The 15,122-nt window shown below is 36.0% G+C and overlaps 1 protein-coding gene across 4 annotated transcripts in view; it reads left to right on the top strand.

Moving 5' to 3' along the window:
* FDX1 (ferredoxin 1) overlaps positions 1 to 15,122 on the top strand; it is a 31,803-nt gene that overhangs the window by 11,152 nt on the left and 5,529 nt on the right. For 2 of the 4 annotated variants that reach the window (XR_015744270.1, XR_015744269.1), the window contains exon 5: positions 879 to 963. The exons of 1 other annotated variant lie outside the window; for it this stretch is intronic. The gene's annotated coding sequence lies outside the window, so the exon portion shown is untranslated. Of the gene's footprint in view, positions 1 to 878; positions 7,280 to 15,122 lie in introns of those variants that run through there. One more of the 4 variants, XM_087937127.1, reaches the window with a different exon arrangement.

Genomic DNA, 15,122 nt, shown 5'->3' on the forward strand with positions numbered 1-15,122 from the left:
TGACAGTTGTCTTTTGAATTAGTTTGTGATAGGTGTATAATTTGAAGGATCATAGATTCATTTTGGAAAAACAAAGTATTAGCTTGAGCAGGTTTAAATGCCAAAATGTGTATCAGCTGTTAAATCTGGCTGACAGCAAGTTTAGGACATTACTCTTGGTCAATTTTGCAGGGATTATACGACTTCTTCTGTTAGAAGGATTTAAGGATTACCTTCTGCTCTGATGTATACTGAACACAGTCAACAGAAGTTAATATATGAATAAAATATGATTAAAGTTAAATACTCAAATCATCTAAGGAAAGATTAGTGAGATTTGCCAAATGTGTCTCCAAAGGGTATGCTTACTGAAAACAGCACAGGAGATGGTATTCTCTTGTATGCTAGAACAATTAGTCTTTGACAATAGGGTCAAATTCAAAAGGCCCTCTTCTGTAGACCTTAACAACTGGACAGGCCATAATAAATTTGATCTTTTGAGGACAGTTCTGTGATCCTATTAGGTTAACAACAACAGCACTTGGTTAAATACAGTTGGTTGATTGGATTGTGCAAACATAGTCATTATCAATGAACCCATTCTCCAAGTATCTTGCTAGTTGACACTCTGAAGAGCATTCCACAAACTGCAATATTTTGTTGCAATTTCCACAAGTTACAACCAAATTGTTTTAGAAGGGAAGTTTCTTTTCTAAAAGAAGAATCAAATATCTCTTGTTTGTAAAGCATTTTTTTTAAAAAAACACCAAGATTTTTTTCATCTCAGGAATTTCAGATCTTGAAGATTGTCATGTGTGCTGGGAAAGAGAAAAAATTACTTTCTGTTCTCAGAATGCAGCAATTTTCATTTTGTTTCTGTCTGGCTTTATCTCTTGCAGAGGAAAAGCTCATTTGGGAATTTCTGTTTGAAAGGACTGCATGAAACTATCTTGGTGTTCTCTTGAAACCTGTAGTATTGATAAGGTAATTTCGTCAGATCACATTGGGTTGTGTACCAAGAATGACAAGGTTTTTGATAAAGCATATAACTTTTAGAACAATTCCTTAGCAATAGCTCCATGCTATAGGATCTGTTGAACTTTGCCACAGTCTGCCAAAAGACTGAAATAATCTAAACTTTCATTTTAAATGCTTCTGACTATAATTCTTATTATACTGCAGGGAATGAAAAGAACAGCTAAAATACACACAACATTTTAGACTGGGGGAAATGGTTATACTTGGTGCTGAGATATGTTTTTGTCAATTTTTCTTTCTTCTGTTTTTTTTTTTTTTTTTTTTGCAAATAGGGCATAAATCCTCCAAAAGGGAGTATATTTTCTTTTCTTTCCAGCTGCCTTCAGTTCCAGGTGGAATACAGTTCTTTTGTGTTTAAAATTGCTCCAAAATCCTGGGCTGTTCCTGCAAAATAAGATATATTAACCTGTATTACCATTATTTCTTTTTATATGTACAGTACTGTAAAATTGAAGCGGCGATAACATAAATCCCTTCCAGCCTATCCCTTTTTGCAAGAGTTCCTCGGGAAATGACATCCTGGTCTGTCCAGTTGAACAGTTCTTCTCTTACCCAGAATATATCTCTTCAGCTCAATTCCAGGGAAAATAAAAAGGGACATACTTTGAATCTTTCTGCCTATACCCCAAGTACAGAAACTATTGGGCCTCTGAGTAATTTTGAATACTTTGGAATATTATGAGGCACACTCCGAAAAGCAAATGGCTTTGATATTTTTAAATGCACAAAAGGCATTTGATAATGTGAATTGGAGATTCATGCTATTATTATTGGAACAGATGGGCTTCGCCAGAAAATTTATTCAAGCATTAGAAGCCATATACCATAAGCAAACGGCAAAGGTAATGATAGAGGGACAATTGACAGATTCCATCAATATAAGAAAAGATACAAGACAAGGATGCCCACTATCACCTTTGCTATTTGTATTAATTTTGGAAGTGTTGAATAGAAATATTACAGACGATAAAAGTATAAAAGGAATGAAAATTAAAAAGGAAGAATTTAAATTGCAAGCTTTTGTGGATGATTTGGTTTTTATTTTGGAAGACCCTTTAGAAACAGCACCAAAATTATTGGAAAAGATAGAGGCATATGGTAAGGTGGCTGGTTTTAAAATAAACAAAGATAAAACAAAGATCTTGACAAAAAATATGCTGCTAAGACAAAAAGAACTGGCAGACTTATTGAAAATTCAAGTCACGAACAAGGTTAAGTATTTGGGATACATTTGACAGCAAGATGTAGCACATTAAGAGAGAACAATTACATTAAAATCAAGCAACAGATAGCAATAGATTTGACGAAATGGGAAAATCTACAATTGTCATTAATAGGGAGAATTTCAACAATCAAGATGAATATATTACCCAGAATTTTAGACCTGTTTCAAACAATACCAATTAGGCTTGGAAAAGACTATTTTGAAGATTTAAATAAAATTGTGTTGAAATATATATGGCAAGGTAAGAAAGTGAGAATAAAGTTAAAACTCTTGCAAGATGCTAGAATTAGAGGAGGATTTGGTTTGCCAAATTGGGAGTTGTACTACCAAGCTACAAACAATGTGGGCTAAGGAATGGATAACATTAAGAAATACTAGACTGTTGACATGATTTGTTGTTGGGGTGGCATGCTTTTTTATGGTATAAGGGAACTAAAACACAGGGCTATTTTAGAAGACTTCATATACGGTAGTCTCTGTGGTTAAATTGGGAGAAGATTAAAAGACAATGTGATTTGAAAATTCTAGTCTGGTTATCGACTATTGAAGCATTTTCCTATCCTATAATAGATAAGGAACAAACAGTTAGATATGGGGAAATATTGGATGAAAAGGGTGAACAAATCGATGCAAAATCTAGAGGAACAAGGTATAAAGATGAATTGGTTTTCATATGCGCAAATACATTCAAGGTATGATGAAGATCTCAAAACAGGATTTTATGACAAATTGACTGACTTACATAAGATTTTGACAGGTACTGATGAAAAGGTGATTAAAAATTGTATGGTTATTTATTGGAAACTAAACTAGAGAAAGAACAAGTTAAAGAAACTATGATTGTTTGGGGGAAGAATTTTGGATATGGGATTGATCTAGAGAAATGGCAAAAATTGTGGACTCAAAATTATAAAATGACAATGTCAACAGCATATAAAGAAAATTTGTATAAAGATATTTTACAGGTGGCATTTTCCCCCCGACAAGAATAGCAAGAATGTTCAAGAATAAATCTGAAAAGTTCTGGAAATGTCATCAGATACCTGGCTCATATTACCATATGTGGTGGACTTGTGAGGATGCTAGAAAATACTGGACTAAAATCCACACGTGGTTGGAAAAAATGATAAAGAAACATATAGACTTGAAACCAGAGATTATTTTATTGGGAATTTTACCTGATACATACAGTAAAGATTTAAAATATTTGATTGTAAATGTATTAACAGCAGCTAGGATTGTATTTGCTAAAAATTAGAAAAATGAGAAAATACCATTACAGGAGGAAATTATCAAGAAAATATTGGAATGTGCTGAAATGAGTAGATTGACATTTGAAATTAGAGAACAAGAGGATAAACCATTTTATAAAATTTGGGACCTTTTCTATCAATGGCTAGATAATAAAATACAATAATAGAATATCTAGAATTTTAGAAAATAATATATAAAGATGTATTTCTTTTTTTGTTATCATATTTATAAAATATTTTTAGGATAGATTTGGGAGGATTATATGAATTGTTATAAAATAAACTAAGTAAATTATAGTTATCTAGCAAAGTATGAATGAATAAAATTATAGTCAAGTTATTGTTTAATAGTGATACTAGGGTATTCAATTTTTGATTGGTAATATGAGTTGTTATGCAATGTAACTGTAATTGAGACTATGAAATGGTTGCACAAAAAATTTGTAAACCAACCGACACACTGCTTGTATACTTATGAAAGAAAGTTGGATGTTTTTATGTTTGTTTGTCTTTAAAAACCAATAAAACTTGTGTTTTTTTTTTTAAAAAAAGAAACTATTGGGCCTCTCCCAAAACTCAAAACTCCATGAACCTACTTTCCAGCTCTGTTCTCCTGTGCAGGGCAACAAAAGAAGACCCAGCTGATCAGCTGGGACTCGGGAGGCAGAGAATAGATGGGGGCAGGTGCAGTCAGAAGTGGTATTGCCGGTTCTCCGAACTACTCAAAATTTCCGCTACTGGTTCTCCAGAACTGGTCAGAACCTACTGAATACCATCTCTAGTCCTATCTGCAAATACTGCCTTTAAAATCATGGAATTTTTATCTTGGCACAAGAAACTCCACATTGAGGTTTTCTTGTAAATTTTTTTCCTCTAGAGCAGATGGATTTCTACTTCTTTGTCTCTTTCCTGACTACCGACCATCTAGATATCCAACTGCTTATTATCGCCATCTCTATATAGCTCCAAGGCATCAACCACTTTCAGGCTCTTCTGAGTAAGGAAAAAAAGCATAGAAATCCTCACTGGGGACCAGTTCCTTCTAGAGTAACAGCACTTAGACTTATATACCACTTCACAGTGCTTTTACAGCCCTCTCTAAGTGGTTTACAGAATCAGCATATTTCCCCCAACAATCTGGGTCCTCATTTTACCGATCTTGGAAGGATGGAAGGCTGAGTCAACCTTGAGCCTGGTGAGATTTGAACTGCCAAATTGCAGGCAGCTGGCAGGCAGTAAAAGTAGCCTGCAGTACCACATTCTAGCCACTGTGCCACTCCGGCTCTATAATGGAAAATGGCAAGAGAGTAAGGTGAGTCACAGATCAATAGATCCAGAGGCTATCAATTTCGTGAGGGTGCAATCTCACTTTACAAAGATCCTACATACCTCATTCATAGGTACAATTAGGATCCCAGCCTAAAGATTTTCTAAATTCTTATCAGACATGCAGGGCTCCTATTCTTTGGGAAAGCTTCCATCTAAGAAAAAAATGTCATGAATCAATTTTTATTATTATTAATACTGACTTAAAAATTCAGCTCGTGTTTTATTACAGATCCTAGAGACATTTCTTTTTTTCTTGCAGCGTATGGCCTGGCTCATTTGCATATCCAGTTAATATTCAAAAGACTCTCTTGTAATTTTCTGTTGTGTTCCTGCTTGCTCACTATCTCTTGTTCATGATGTCTCTCTGTCAATGATTGACAAAAGGTTGATGGGATGGGGCTAGATTCGCTTACAAACAATTGCCAAAATTGATTTAAGAGAAGGAGCTGGAGGAGGAGAGTAAAGTTTTAATTTCTCAGCAAACCAGAGAAGAGAAACACAACTGTTTGGCACATTTTGCTGAAATGCAATCTCTTATCTATTGATAGGCAATAGCTAAATAAATAATACAACATAATTCATGTTCTCTTGTATCATCAAGCTCACAAAAAGTTGACATCTCAAGGTTGTATTTAATTCCAGTTCCACTATCATGCATCACAGCTGATGACCCCTTCATGATTCAAACTCAGCCGAAGGGCTTGGGAATCAGGAAGTTAATGTCTAATTATATATGTGGTGCCCAACTGTCCTGCTGTTTATAGCTGGGTAATCAATCATGAGTTGTGCCAAATTTAAACAATCCAATTTCTAAGTCCTTGTGGTATTGTACCCAGTGCCCCGAACGGCAATTGACACTAACATCAACTACGTCCAAACTGGATTCCTTAGTGCCCTCAGCTTGGTTTCTGCTTACAGTCGCTTCATTACCAGGCCAGGTAAAACCTTCAGGATGCCGAAGGTGCATTGAAGATGCTAATCAGTCTGGTAACAAAATGCCTGCAAGCAAGCAACCAAGCTCAAAGAGCACCAAGGACTCCACAATTCAACCCTGAACTACATATATTTTCTTCTTCCAAAGTTTTGCAATCTTTTAGTTCCAAATCTCAGTATTTTGTAATCTTTTTAAATTCTTTGTTTTCAACACCAGTGCCTCTTGAAATAGTTGTATCAGTAAACCAAACATTCTTTTCTAGCACTGATGATGTTATCTAGTTTGTGTAATATAATGTCTGCAAGAAAACAACCAAGCTCAGAGAGCACCAAAGAACCCTCATTTCAACACTGAGCTACAAATATTCTCCTTTATTGGTATGGTATTTTTTTCAGTGAGAATAATGTTTATTTTTATTTTACTTATTTATTTGTCAAAAGCTTGATAATAGACATAAGTTTAAATACAAGAAATAGGAACTAATAATTGGGGACAATAGGACAGGGACGGGAGGCACAATTGTGCGCTTATGCACGCCCCTTACAGACCTCTTAGGAATGGAGTGAGGTTGATAGAGGTTAGTTTGAGGGTAAAGGAGTGGGGGTTTGAGTAGGTTACAACTGAATCAGGTAGTGAGTTCCAGACATTGACCACTCTGTTGCTGAAATCATACTTCCTGCAATTGAGTTTGGACTGGTTTACATTTAGTTTATATCTGTTGTGTGTTCTTGTGTTGTTGTTAAAGCTGAAATATCCATTAACTGGTAAGGCATTGTAACATATGATTTTAGGTACTATGCTTAAGTCCAATCTTAGTCGGCATAGTTCAAGGTTGTCTAAGCCTAGAATCTCAAGTCTGGTGCTGTAGGGTATTCTGTTGCGAACAGAGGAATGTAGTACTCTTCTGGTAAAATACTTCTGGACTCACTCAATTGTATTTATATGTGGTGTATTCAATCTGAATTTTAAACGCCCATAAAATGTTCAATGACTTTGTGATATCATAATTCCAGTAATTCTTGTTGATTGTGAATTCATATCATTTATGTAAATACCAGTCTAATAATTTCCCAACTCAATCCTGCTTTTTTTTTTTTTTTTGCATTATGTGTGAATAATTTTCTTGCTTCCACTTATATGGACAACTATTTCAACCTTAGAACAATATATTATTGTCAAGCTATTTCCTAAAGCACCTGTAGGCCAGACAAGGAATAATGGATGGAAACTGAACAAGGAGAGATTTAACCTGGAAATAAGGAGAAAATTTCTGACAGTGAGAAAAATCAACCAATGGAACAGCTTCCCTCAGAAGTTGTGGGAGTGCCATCACTTGAGACTTTCAAGAAGAGATTGGACTGCCATTTGTCAGAAATGATGTAGGATCTCCCGCTTGGGTGAGGGGTTGGACTAGATGACCTACAAGGTCTCTTCCAACTCTGATTATCTGTTATTATCTCTTTTAGTTTTCCTTTGATAATGTTGTTCTTGGTCAATAAAAAAAACATTCCTTATATTTTATCTTTTAGTGTACCATTCTCAGGCTACTGCCATGTCCTGCTGTTATACATTTTTTCTTATGGTTTTTCAATTTTTAATCCCCTTTCAAGCCATTGCTTTTTATAGTCATGTTTAGATTCCATTTCTGCAAATAACTCTTCCTTCTGAGATATTTTTTGTTGTTTTGTTTTTTCATCTTGACCCGAATTAAGGGATTACAGGATCATTTTAAAAAAGAGTTTATATAACCACTAAGGTTCTATTATTTTTCTCTTTCTCACTGTTTGCCATGAGTTGATGGCCCTATTTTCCCATCATTTTTAGACTAGGATTTTCCTTAAATACTTGCAATGTTTTTCTTTTTACCTGGATCTACAAAATAGAATAGAATTCTTTACTGGCCAAGTGTGATTGGACACACAAGAAATTTGTCTTGGTGCATATGCTCACAGTGTACATAAAAGAAAGATGCATTCATCAAGAGTCAAGAATCATAAAGTACAATGCTTAATAATAATACAATAAGCAATTGAGTCATACTAGATTCTCAAATACCTATAAACTTACTCAGGTGCTAGATTTTGGATGGTTGTTCTACTTATGAATTTATGAGTTGAATGTCTTCTTGATAGTTAGTGCCCTTCACCTTCTTCAATTATCACACATTTATCAAGTCCAATTGGCATTGCAATATCACCACTAAGTATGTGAACAATGTTTACTAATGATTCCCACATGACTTTTGATTTAGCATATAATTTTAAGTCATCCATGTTTAAAAGAGAAGATTATTTTAAATGGTTGCGTAGAAAGTTAGCACCCACCCCTCTCCTAGAAGGCGGCAGAATATTATACCTTCCTGGATGAGAAAAGGAGAAACACGCTCTTGGAAAGTGGCCCCCACCTTTGTTAATAGCCCCAGAAAGACAAAAGACATCTTATCTATAACACAAAAGACCTTCAGCTCCAAGGTGATGAGATTAAGACATGGCCACATGACATGATAGGATTAGCTCTCTACCCATCTCACCACATGGCCCCTGGGAAGATTACATCACCCAGCAAGATTCAACCAAGCTACTCCTGCATAGCCCCATGGGAGTCTGACAACCAATCAGGATGCATTTAATGCCACAGGAACAGGAAGCAAGTTCAAAGCCCAACAGAGGGTACAAATCTCTTCCTCTCTTATCCATGTGCTTTTTTGCCCAGGACCTCAAATCATGTGGTCCTGCTGTCCACCATTAAAATCATCTTTCCAAGCAATCTCCATATTTCCAATGTCTTTCTTCCCACTGGAAGAACTGAACCCAGATGGACATTTCTTCCAACAGTTGTAAAACTGATGGCAGTGTTTTGCATTATTTAGCACTCCTGTCAATGGGATCATTGCCAAATTGAAATATTCTCATTTTTATTTTGAGTAGACATAATCCATCATTATTAAGCATTTAGTTTGTCTTCCATGCTTTTATTATTGTTTCTATAAAACCTCAGATATTTTGACTGATACCAAGCATTTCCAAACTTTTTGTGATCCAGCTATCTAGAAAGGAAGTATATATTCTGTTTCAATTCTTCTGGATCATTGGTTCCAATATTATATTGTGGGTTTTTTAGCTATAGCTTCACTTGTTCCTCGTTCCTTTTTTCTAACTTATAGATTTTTTATTACGCTAAGATTTGCCTGCAGATTCTTCAGTGAGGTTCTTCTGTTTGTTGGCATTTAAGACAAAAAGTCTCATTCTTGCTGTCGGTTCCAATATTTTTAATGACCTTTTCAGCCTTCCAGTTGGTTCTGGTTACTTTTGCCTGTGAATTGCTACATTTTTTTTCCCCTAAGATAATTTTCTTGGGAATCTTGACTCTTGTTTTCTATTCTATTCATTCAGGGAAAAATATACTTTGGAAGTAGAACAGAAAAAAACCACTCCAAGACTGCTTTGAATGTGATTATAGTTGGTGAAATTATCCATTTCTGATCTTTAGAAAGAGTTGCCTGCACATTCTAGTGACAACTGGGCAGAGGAGAAAAATCCTAAAAGATCTATTATTGTCAGTAAATAATAACTTCTATTTTGTCACATGTCTGATTCAAACATCTGGCTGGAAAATGCATTTGGTAATGCATTGTCTATTATCTTGGAGGTCCATAAGACACAGCATATAGGTTATGGCACCATGGTGGTTTATAAGAGATGCATAGATCAGGTTTCATTATTCTTGGAGAAATAAAAGTCAGGAGCCATCATAAATTTATTATATAGATTAGATTTAACACATGCTTCCCTAATCTCCTGGCTGTGCTTGGATGGTCATAATCAGATTGCAGCCCAGCACTTCTGAAGCCCAGCAGGCTAGTTGATTTAGAAGTTAAATTAAGATGGCAAGGATGAGCTGAAGTCACATGTGCTGTTCTTGAGAAATTACTTCTGACTTTCAAATTACTTTCCTCCTCAAATGCTTTGACCTCCTGCTGCCATGTCCTAATGAAGGAAATATATTAGAACATCAAATAACACAACATATTACTTTAAATCTATGTTTTAAAAGATGAAATTAAAAAGGGGAGGCATTTTCAAAGATGTCCGCATACTTATTTGGGAAGAAATTCTATTCATTTTGGTTGTGTGATTCTCCCCCACATTAAAGAGAAAAGGAGTTGCATTTGCAACCAAAATTAAGCTTTAAAAAGGGTTCATGCTGTATGCAGCTGTAAACATCTGCATTGACCAAAAATACCTATCAGTTTATTTAGCCCTCCCCCCCTTATTTCATAATGCAATACAATTTCATACTATTTTACATTCCTTCATCTGGCACACTTGGCAACTAACAGTGTGGAACAATAGAACTTTGTGACAGTACAACACAAGGCCAGATCTACAAGCAGTTATGGAAATGCATACTCTTCCGCCTCATTTCAACCCCAGCTGGGTTAGAATAATTGCACTCTAAGTAGGGATTTCTAATGCTTAGGAGATAAATTTTCCTCCTTCCGCTAGAATTTCTATTCCCCCACTGTGCAATCACTATGTATGAAAGCCATGCATAAAGCCAGAAGGCTATCAAGTTATGATGCATAGTTAAAACCTAAAAACTCAATATCACAACTTACTGAATCTATACTAAGGTAATATATGTATTTAATTATTCAAAGATTAATATCTATAAATTAACACTGACAATGTAGTGACATTACAAGAAGAAATTGAAAAAAGAAAGTGGTCTAGAGATAAGTAGCTGCAGTAGAACCATTGAAACACTGAAATACTGTAGGATATTTGAATGACATTTCAGAAGACAGTTTGCATGACATATCTTCCCATTATTGTTCTCCATAGTTTATTACTTACCATGTTTTGTTAAGTGAATCCATTTTTTAATGTTCACATAGTTCACTAAACTCTAAATAATTACATTGGCTGTGTTTGCATAACACACTTGATTCCTGTGTCATACAAGTATAGTCCAAAGCATTCTGACATTATGCTAAGTCTCAATCATTGTACCTTGACCATTACCATAAAGCATAGCATAGCATAGCATAGCATAGCATAGCATAGCATAGCATAACACAACACAACAAACATAACAACAACAAAATCATTCAGGATTTGCCTTCTGCCAAGGCAAAGTATAGGAGTTCTCTATATTAGCCCTGTTCACACAGCACTTAGTTAATTAACGGTACAGGGAGTTAGCATATAAACAAGTATAATTAATGGGGTGTGGGTGGGAGTTAAGTGGATCTGGTTGCTCATTTTGCCCTGATCAGAAACAAAGAAATATGCAAACAGGCAAAAGTGAGTTGGTGGAGATTAATTCTCTTGTCCAGCTGCGGAAACATAGATGAAGTTGTTGTATGGAGTCATTCCAACTCTTATAATAATTCTTTTTATGCCCTTTACCTTTGGGGACTTGGGATGTGGATGTGACATCCTAACTACGACTGGGGTGATGCTTGAAGGCAACTAGGTTAACACAACTAATATTTTGTTTCAGGGGAAAACAAAAGAAGTGACTCTTTCCCAGCCTCCTTTCTGGTGTTTGCAGTGATGAGGGAAAATGCCTTCTGTTTTTCTATTCTGTAAAGCAAGTCATGGGGGATGTGATCAGTTATGTTATGAGAACATGGCCGAAAGATTGTAGGCTCTGTATGGGGGTAGTCTTCAACTTGTTTAGTCAACGCTTGAAGTTACAACAGCACTGAAAATGGTCGTGTGATCAACATTCTGACACTTGGCAACTGACTGATGGTTATGACAGCTGCAGTATCCTGAGGTCATGTGATCACCTTTTGCGACCTTCTGACAAGCCGAATCAATAAGGAAGCCAGATTCACTTAACAACTGTATTACTAACTTAGTCATTTCAGTGATTCACTTAACAACTTGGCAAGGTAGGTCAGTAAACAGGGCAAAACTTGTATCTCTGGAATGTCATATGGTATTAATAATTCTCCTTAAGACAAATGGTACAACAGGAAAAAGTTTTATCTGGATAAAATGGATTAATCAAATCTAAATGAAGTAAGTGTGCCATTTATTTTAATATTGCATCCTAATTCATCTGTGAAATGTAGCCTTCTTGTCTTTAAATATTTTCATTTGCTAAATTGAAAAGTCTGCACATATGGACCTAATTTCCAGTAGAAGACATATGTGTGGTCTACACCGTTGAAAAAAAAAGTGGTTATAAAAATATTTGGCAAAAAAGTGTGTGTGCATACACTCCTTCCTCTCTCTCTCTCTCTCTCTCTCTCCCTCCCCTACCCTCTCTCTGCATGTGACTGGTGGTGTATCCTATAATATATCTTTTTGGTTGTAATATCAGCAGAATTTGACTGTTGCCATGTATTTTTAAAAATTATATTTTCCCTTTCCTACAGAATCCCCATGTTGCATACAGAAATTCAATATTAAACATTAGTTGGGTGCAATTCTTTTAAAAAGGCACATAAAACAACTTAGCAAAATTGTGAAATTTAATTCAGTATTGCCATTGCTAGTAAATAAAAGGTAAAGTTTCGAGGTCATCTGCAAGATAACTAAAAAAAAGTCAAGATAGCAGTTTCAGTTGCGTTCTGGACGCCATCTTGGCATCTGTTTTGGTCCCCTGGTATATGCCTTCAGATCTGCTCCTTTAAGATATAATTCATATATAGGTTTCTGAAGCAGTAAACATGGAAATTTGTACCACACTTGCACCAAACTACTAGTGGACCTTGACTTGCAGCCACAACTGACTTCAACATTTCTGTTGTTAAGCAAGGCAGTTAAGTGAGTTGTGTACCCCATTTTACCACCTTTTTTGCCTCAGCTGCTAAGGCAATCACTGCAGTTGTTAAGCAACTCTGGCGTCCACCCTTGACTTTGCTTGTCAGAAGCTATCTGAGAAGTTTACAAATAGTGATTACATGTCAGCGTGTATCATAAATTTATCATAAATGCATGCCGGTTGCCAAGCCCCTGAATTTTGATCACGTGCCCATGGGGATACTGCAATGGTTATAAGTGGGGAAATGATCACAGGTCACTTTTTTAAGTGCCATTATACCTTCCAATAGTTACCAAACAAATGGTAAGTCAAGGACTGCCAATATAGTCTGAATAGAGAAAGCATAACTAGCTTGGTTTGGGTGATATGATCAACACTAACAATGTCAATAATCTTTTAGGTGCAATGGGAGAGAGAAGCAGCATCTCTCACTCCGCCTAACAACTAATTGATGCTGATCATGTATATCAGGAGTGTCAAACTCAAGGCCCGTGGGGTGCTTAGATCTGACCCACGGGGCCGCTCTGGAAACAGCAAAAGACCGATCCGCGGTGCCACTGCCAGCGAAAACGGAGCTTGGGAGGGCCACACGAGGTCTGCGCTCCATTTTTACTAGCAGAGGGTTGCATATTTCTGTTTCTGATCAGGGCAAAATGAGTAACCAGATCCTTTTAACTCCCACCCCCACCTCATTAATTATACTTTGCTGAACCGTTGAACTAAACAAGCGTCAAGGACTAAAGAAATAATAATAATAACCCCAAAGAATCCTGAAATATTTTAGTAGTAAGAACTATTTTGCTTTTCAAAACATTGGGCTCAGTATCTATTTCATCAGAGTATGGGGATGATGGATATCAGGGCTTAGCTGTTAATTTATCACTTTCACAGGACCCGGAGTGTATTTTACATCATTCCAATCAAAGTGTAATATAGCTAGATTCTATTCTCTATGTAAGAGCTAGTTAGGTGTAGTGATTAAAGGCATCAGGCTAGAAACTGGGAGATTGTGAATTCTAGTCCCATCTTTTGGCACAAAGGTGTTCTTGGAATAGTCCCAGCCCCAGCCCCAGAAGGGAGGCAATGGCAAACCACTTCGGAAAACCTTTGCCAAAAATAGTTGCAGAAACTTGTCCAGGAAAAATTTGCTTTAAGGTTTACGTGCTGAATCTAAATTCATAATGCTGAACTTAAATTGAAAGCAACTATGGATAAGTAGCATCTGTTGACCATCTTTTAAATCAAATATGATTTTTCCCATGATCACACTGTGTTTGTTATCTCAAGAAAAGACCATCTTTTTAGGGAATTTAGTTCACACAATGTCCAAAACACCTTTTCCTGTCTAACCAAGAATGCTATACAATTCTAGAGTTTAAACCTGAAATTAGAATGATATGGTACATGACAGGTTGCTAAAACTAATAATTAGAACTTGAGATCACAAGCATACTGTCTGGTTCAACCCCTACAGTGGGTTTCAGATTGAGAAAGATGCTGTTAAAAGGCTACCAACTCAAGGTCAGAAACCCCTTTTGGGCAGTGATATAGTTTTCTGTTCCTAACCATAGTGGTGCCAGAATGACAAAACGTGATGTCAGGACACATACTGACCTTTTGTATTTGCATTGTGACATCACATGCAAAAAAAGGGCAGAGTTTGCATTGCAATATGATTGCATGTTGTTTATTCAAAACATCTACCAGTTACAGCTCATGAGGTTTTAGAATTCGTTGCCCATAGGCCTTCTCTGGGTGGAAGAAAACCTTTCAGATGTCTGAGAAATGATGGCTCATTTACCTTCCCACTTATGTATACGGTGGGCCAAATCCGGCCCATGGGCCTCGAGTTTGACACCCCTGCCTTAGGTGGTACTAGCATTGGTACATTGACATAAAGTTAAGTAGCTGTAGTGTCTGCTGAATTCAGTCATATTTTCTTGATCTTGTTTTTCGGCATCATTTTCAGGAATATGTATTAGCTTAAAAGCAGAGGAACAATTAATCTCTGGTAACATAATATGAAGTTCTTGAACAACACTGCAAATATTCTGCTTTCTGAATGAAGTCCTTTGCCTGAACTCATAAAAAAGGAAGAATTAAAGTTTATTATTTTTGGATTTCCATTCTGTGAAACGTTTTGCAATGTTCAATGTTTTTTGTGTTTGAATTATTTTTGGAAGAATAGAAATTCACAAAGGATCTAGTTTAAGTTTGTTGAATTCCCTCCTGAAATGAAAGAAGCTTATGACATTTGCAAGTTTTATTATAGTGTATTGCTTTTTGCTGATTGTCGTTAGCTGCCCAAAGTTAGTGAGTAAGATGGATGGCCATATAGCTTTTCTAAATAAGGAAGCTTGAGATTTACTGATAGGGGTTATTTTTGTTTATAGTACTTACAAGAAAACAAAGATAATACCATCTCCACACTGTTAAAATGTGCAGTTTTAATACTGCCACATGCAAATCTGACCATCTCAGGTACAATGGGTAAACAGTCTAATTGCCCTGGTCCCAGTTTGGAACTGGATGCTTGTTAGTGAATCTTAGGTTTTTAAGAGAAAAGAAGATAAGATACAACTTT

This window comes from Pseudonaja textilis, chromosome 7 (genome assembly GCF_049901715.1).
Source record: "Pseudonaja textilis isolate UNSWEBS1 chromosome 7, rPseTex1.2, whole genome shotgun sequence".
Classification (NCBI taxonomy): Eukaryota; Metazoa; Chordata; class Lepidosauria; order Squamata; family Elapidae; genus Pseudonaja; species Pseudonaja textilis.